The sequence below is a fragment of the Rattus norvegicus genome, chromosome 2, assembly GCF_021556685.1.
Source record: "Rattus norvegicus strain SHRSP/BbbUtx chromosome 2, alternate assembly SHRSP_T2T, whole genome shotgun sequence".
Taxonomy (NCBI): domain Eukaryota; kingdom Metazoa; phylum Chordata; class Mammalia; order Rodentia; family Muridae; genus Rattus; species Rattus norvegicus.
In genome coordinates this window covers 184,539,488-184,545,487 of record NC_141535.1, presented here as the reverse complement: position 1 = coordinate 184,545,487, position 6,000 = coordinate 184,539,488, and positions in this window count along the sequence as shown.

Below are 6,000 nucleotides of genomic sequence, written 5' to 3'. Positions count from 1 at the left end.
AGAAGGGAAGGACAAAACACCTACAAGCTAGAAGATTGGAGGGGTGCTGTGAATGCTGCAGACCCATTATGGCTGTCACTGGTGAACCACAGCCTCTGTGATCCAGATCAAGCCAGGCAGCATTCCAGCGGATACGGGAGGGGCTCCTGAGGCCTCCCTCTAGGGGAGGAGCTGTGGGCCCGGGGTGGCTGCTGGGGGAGGGAGGGGGAGCCGGTTTCCTGCTGCAGTGCAGCCACTGATAGGTGCACTGTCCCATGTGCATGCAGGCAGCAGTAATTGGATTCAATGGGTTATTAAAAAAGAAAAGAACTGGACACCGAGGTAGGAGGAGCCTGTGTTGGGTCTTAGGAAGGGAGTAGTAGGGAAGAGTTGAGAGTAGGTGTGGTTAAGATACATTGTGCGCGCGCGTATGTGTGTGTGTGTGTGTGTGTGTGTGTGTGTGTGTGTGTGTGTACACATATATGGATATACATATATATGAAATTTTCAAAGAATGAAAATATTTCAGTAGAAATATATATATATTTTTTTTGGTTCTTTTTTTCGGAGCTGGGGACTGAACCCAGGGCCTTGCGCTTCCTAGGTAAGCGCTCTACCACTGAGCTAAATCCCCAGCCCCAGAAATATTTTAATAACTGCATTTCCCTGTATTACCCCCCAGAACACCATCTACCTACTTAGCTAGGTGTGTGCACAAGTGCACTTATGACCATGCTGCTTGTGTGTGCATGTGTGCATGTGTACATGTGTGCATGTGTGCAGGATGGAAGACACCTTGTGGAAGCTGGTTCTCTTCTTTCCCCAGGTGACTCCTGGGACCCCTCAGGTGACTGGCACTTTCGTGTCCACTGAGTCAACTTTTTAGCCCCTCCTTCTAGGGTTGGTTTTGCCAAATGTTTTAATTTTTATATATAGCATTCTGCCTGCATATGTGACTGCAGGCCAGAAGAGGGCACCAGATCTCATTACAGATGGTTGTGAGCCACCATGTGGTTGCTGGGAATTGAACTCATGACCTCTGGAAGAGCAGTCAGTGCTCTTAACCTCTGAGCCATCTCTCCAGCCCTTGCCAAATGTTTTAATTTCTGATAACATTTTTCTGGTCTACTTTTTGGGTTCCTTTTATTTTAATGTAGGCATAATTATTTACTAAATTATATTACTCTCATAATTTTATTCCTTAGTATTTTTTTTCCCTGAATAGAGTTCTATATTTTATGAATTGGATTTTGTTTTGAGACAGGGTCTTTGTGGTAGTTTAAATAGGTATGGCCCCCAGAGACTCATGTGTTTGAATGCTTGGCCTATAAGGAGTGGCACTATTGGGAGGTGTGGTCTTTTGGAGCAGGTGTGGCTTTGTTGAAGGAACTGGGTTACTGTGGGGTCAGGCTTTGAGGTCTCCTATGTCAAGCTCCACCCAGTGTGAAATCTTGTCTCCTCGATGCCTGCAGATCAGGATATAGAACTCTCAGCTCCTCCTCCAGCACCATGTCTGCCCTTTGCTGCCATGCTTCCTGCCATGATGATAATAGGCTAAACTTCTGAACCTGTCAGCCAGCCTCAATGAAATGTTTTCCTTTATAAGAGTTGCCGTGGTCATGGTGTCTCTTCACAGCAATAAAACCCTAACTAAGACAGTCTACTATGTAACTTGTCCTAGTACTAGTTATGTAGACCAGGCTGGCCCTGAATTCAGAGATCCACCTACCTTTGCCTCCCTAGTGCTAGGATTAAAGGTGAGTGCCACCATGCTTGGCTTTTTCATTAGTCTAAATGGCATATGTATGACATCTTTTTGGATTTTCCTTGTAGGCAGTCACATTACCCATGCATATTTTGGGGGGTCCTTGGCTTGAACCCCAGGCTTTGCTCATGTTAAGCATGTGTTCTACTAATTAAAACAATTTTCTAACCTTATTTTTATTTTGTATGTATGGGTGCCTTGCCTGCGTGAGTATCTGTGTGCCATGTGTGTCCTTGGAGTCTCAAGAGGATGTCGTCAGAGCACAGCTCCAGGATGCTGTGATCCACCATGTTAGTGCTGGGAACCGAACCCAGGTCCCCAAGTGGCCTAAGCCAATGAGCTATCTCTTCAGGCTTCCAGTGTGTGTTAATTTTTAAATTAATCTATTCATAAATGGCTGTTAAATGTTAGCACATTATATTTCTGTTCTATTAAAATAATTATATTCCTCTCTCTCTCTCTCTCTCTCTCTCTCTCTCTCTCTCTCGTTTTTATTATTTTTTAGACAGGATTTCTTGGTATGGTCCTGGCTGTCCCGTCCTGGAACTCACTCTGTACACCAGGCTGGCCTCAAACTCACAGAGATCCATCTGCTTCTGCCCCGAGTGTGGTGATGAAAGGTGTGTGCCACCTCCTGACAATCTCTCTCTCTTTAATCTGGTAAATTACATGGTGAATTAGCTTTCCATTAAGTTCACCTCTCACGAATGTGGTTATGAACCTAAACTTGCGTAAAGCCTCAGTATTTCCCTAGAGAAATAAAACCCGACTGTAATCTAACCTATTTTTTTTTTTTAAACTATGCTGTTGGGTCTCATTATTTTTTTTTTTTTTTTAAGATTTATTTTATTATATATAAGTACACTGTAGCTGTCTTCAGATACACCAGAAGAGGGCATCGGATCTCTTTACAGATGGTTGTGAGCCACCATGTGGTTGCTGGGAATTGAACTCATGACCTCTGGAAGAACAGTCGGGTGTTCTTAACCACTGAGCCATCTCTCCAGCCCAATCTAACCTATTTTTAAAGAGTTCTTTATTTTACTTCATGTTTATGATTTTTAACCTGCATGCAGGTTGGGTCCCCTGGAACTGGGGCTACAGATGGTGGTGAGTTTCCATATGGGTGCTGGGAATTGGACCTGATCCTCTGCAGAGCAACACGTGCTCCCAACTGCTGTGCTGTGTCTCCAACCCTTGGCAGGAAGCACTCATCTCCAGTCTCAACTTTTGTTTGATTCAAGAGGCATTAGGGGAAATTTGATATCAAAAGCAGGTAGATTCCCATGGCTTAGGCAAGGCTGTCACGGTTGGGTGTGGAACCTCTCCGCCCTTCTAAAGTCTATCTGAAGTTCAGGAACCCTTGAAGGTGGGATGTTGGCAGAACAGAGTCAATGTGTAAACAGGTTGCTTTCCTCTGGGCTCTTCTGGCTCTGGCTTCTCAGCAGGTGAGGTTCAGAAGGGGATGGGTGGGTCCCATGGTCAGGGGAGAGCACATGTACTCCTGTGCCCACCCTGGGTACTAACGTGGCTCCACGGTGACAGCTAAAGCCCGGTGGTGACAGAAGATGTTTACTATGCCCATTTCATGCAGGTCATTGCCCCTATGGAGAAAGCTTGGGAGAGAGGGCTCAGTGCTTAAGAGCTCTGGCCGCTCTTCCAGAGGTCAAGAGTTTCATTCTCTGTACACACAAGGCAAATAACAACTGTCTGTAACTCCAATTCCAGGGGACCCAACACACACTTCTGACCGTTCTCTGCACCAGTCACACACATGGTGACAGACATCCTATAGGGAAAATACACATAAAATGTTTTAAAAATTTAGCTTAGTCGATGAGAGCACACACTTTTAACCCCAGCACTGGGGAGGCTGAGGCAGGCAGGTCTCTGAGTTCAAGGCCAGTCTGGTTTACAGAACAAGTTCTAGGTCAGCCAGCGCTACACAGAGAAACCCTGTCTTGAAAACCAAAACAACAATGACAAAAAGTTTAAAAGAAAACAAAAAACTTGGGGATGGAGGAGTGAGCCAAAGAGATGGCTCAGTAGTTAAGAACACTCACTGCTCCTCCAGAGACCAAGGGTTTGGTTGTCTGCACCCCTATCAGTAACTCATGGTTGATTGTAACTCCAGTTTCAGGGGGTCACACCCCTCTTCTGACCTCCGTGGACATCCACACACATGGTATATGCATACACAGATGCACACAGACACATACACACACTTATACACTAAAAGTTTTTTGTTTTGTTTTTGTTTTTGTTTTTTTTTTAAGAAAAGGGTCAGGAGAATCATCAAGCTAGAAGCATGACATCTAGTTGTTTCTAAAGATCATCTTAACTCAGTTCAGCTTTTAAGCTCCTTTAACTTCAGGTAAGGTGGGAAGATGGGGAAGGGCTGATGGTTGGACACTGAGGTAGTCTAGAAGGAACCCAGCAGTGGTTCCACAGAGTCCTGGTGCACTGTATTTCCTGAGAAGTCCTTACCCTCAAGTGCCTTAGCCTCGAAGTGGAAAGAGAAAGATTATATAAACTCAAGGCAGTACTTCTGTACTGCAATTCAGAAAAAAATTCATTAAATGCCTAAGGTGTCTGTGGGCAGAGTTGATCAGAACCTGAGTATGGTGAGTGTTCTTGGCTGTCAACCTGACTATATCTAGAATTAGCAGAAACCCACTGAGGCATCCACCCCTGTGCACTGAATAACTACTAGATTCTTGGACGTTCCGTTGACAGATAGCTATTGTTGGACCACAGCCTGTAAGCCCTTCTTTTTTTCTTTTTTTCAGAGCTGGGGACCGAACCCAGGGCCTTGCACTTGTTAGGCAAGCGCTCTACCGCTGAGCTAAATCCCCAACCCCCCTGTAAGCCATTCTAATAAATCCCATATATATGATGTGTGTGTGTGTGTGTGTGTGTGTGTGTGTATCTGGAATAGGATGTCCAATTTATCAACACTGACAGTTGCCAAAATCTCTCCTAGAAGTGTGGAGAGTCCTGAATGCCCATGGTGTGAACTATTTTACAAACTTAAGGAGACAAATGCTTTATTGTCCCGGTTCACTAATTGTGAGAAGCAATGAATTTGGTGACTTGTAAATAAAACTTTTGACAATTTGTGGGGAAAAGTAAGGAAATGATGCTGCTGGTTTATTGGTTTTGGCATCTCCAAATAAACTGAAAAAGGGGGAAGAATGAGCCGTGAGATAAAATTAACTTCCAACATCTCAGAATACAGCAACCAACGATCAACTCGGGGTAACACTGACTTTAGACTGCTTCTATGATTCCAGATATGTATAGACAGTCTAAACGTCTTAGTCAGGGTCTTGCTGCTGTGAAGAGACACTGTGACCAAGGCAGCTCTTACAAAGGAAAACATTTAATTGGGGCTGGCGTACGGGTCCAGAGGTTTAGTCCATTGTCATCATGGTGGGAAGCATGGCAGTGTGTAGGCAGTCACGGTGCTGGAGGAGCCGAGAGTTCTGTGTCATAATCCACAGGCAGTGGGAAGAGAGAGACACTGGACTGGGCTTGAGTATCTGAGACTCAAAGTCCACTCATCAACACCCCCTCTCCAACAAGGCCATGCATCCAACAACGCAACTCCTTTTGAATTTATGGGGGCCATTTTCATTCAGACCACCACAAAAGGTTCCTAAGTGTGCTCTGGAAAAGCGCCTTCTCTCCAGCAGCCACAGAGCTCCAGTTGCAGAAAATCAAACCGACGTCCTCACTCTAAGGTTGGCTGTATTACAGCAAAAATTCAAGTCCCAGCAGCCTCGGCGGATGTTGGTGATTGAAATAAAGGGATTAACTGAGAAAGAAGGGATCGTGTGACTTGGGGGAGGAGCGGGTGGGAGGACCCTATTGAAGCTGAGAACTTTGAACACTCGGATTCTCAAGGGTTTACCTCACCTGCGGAAGTAGTCTCCCCACTTAGTAGAAGATGTACTCCCATGCCCACCTCCTGAATGTGGCCCTTTTCAACTTTCAGTGAGGAAATTAATCCTTCATTGCCTGCTAAGCCTCCTGTGAAGGAGGTGTCAAGCAAGACAATACCTATGTCTCTCAGGGCCCACCAATCGTTGCCTATAGACCAATAATTATACTTAGGGCTACGCAGGCTCCTAGAGGGGAGGTAGAAATGATAGTGCACAAGGAGGTGCACTACACTAATAAAGAACTTAGGGGGTTTGCTAACTCATTCAAGCAGAACTCGGGAAATATGTGTTGGAGTGGATTTTATGAGTAGG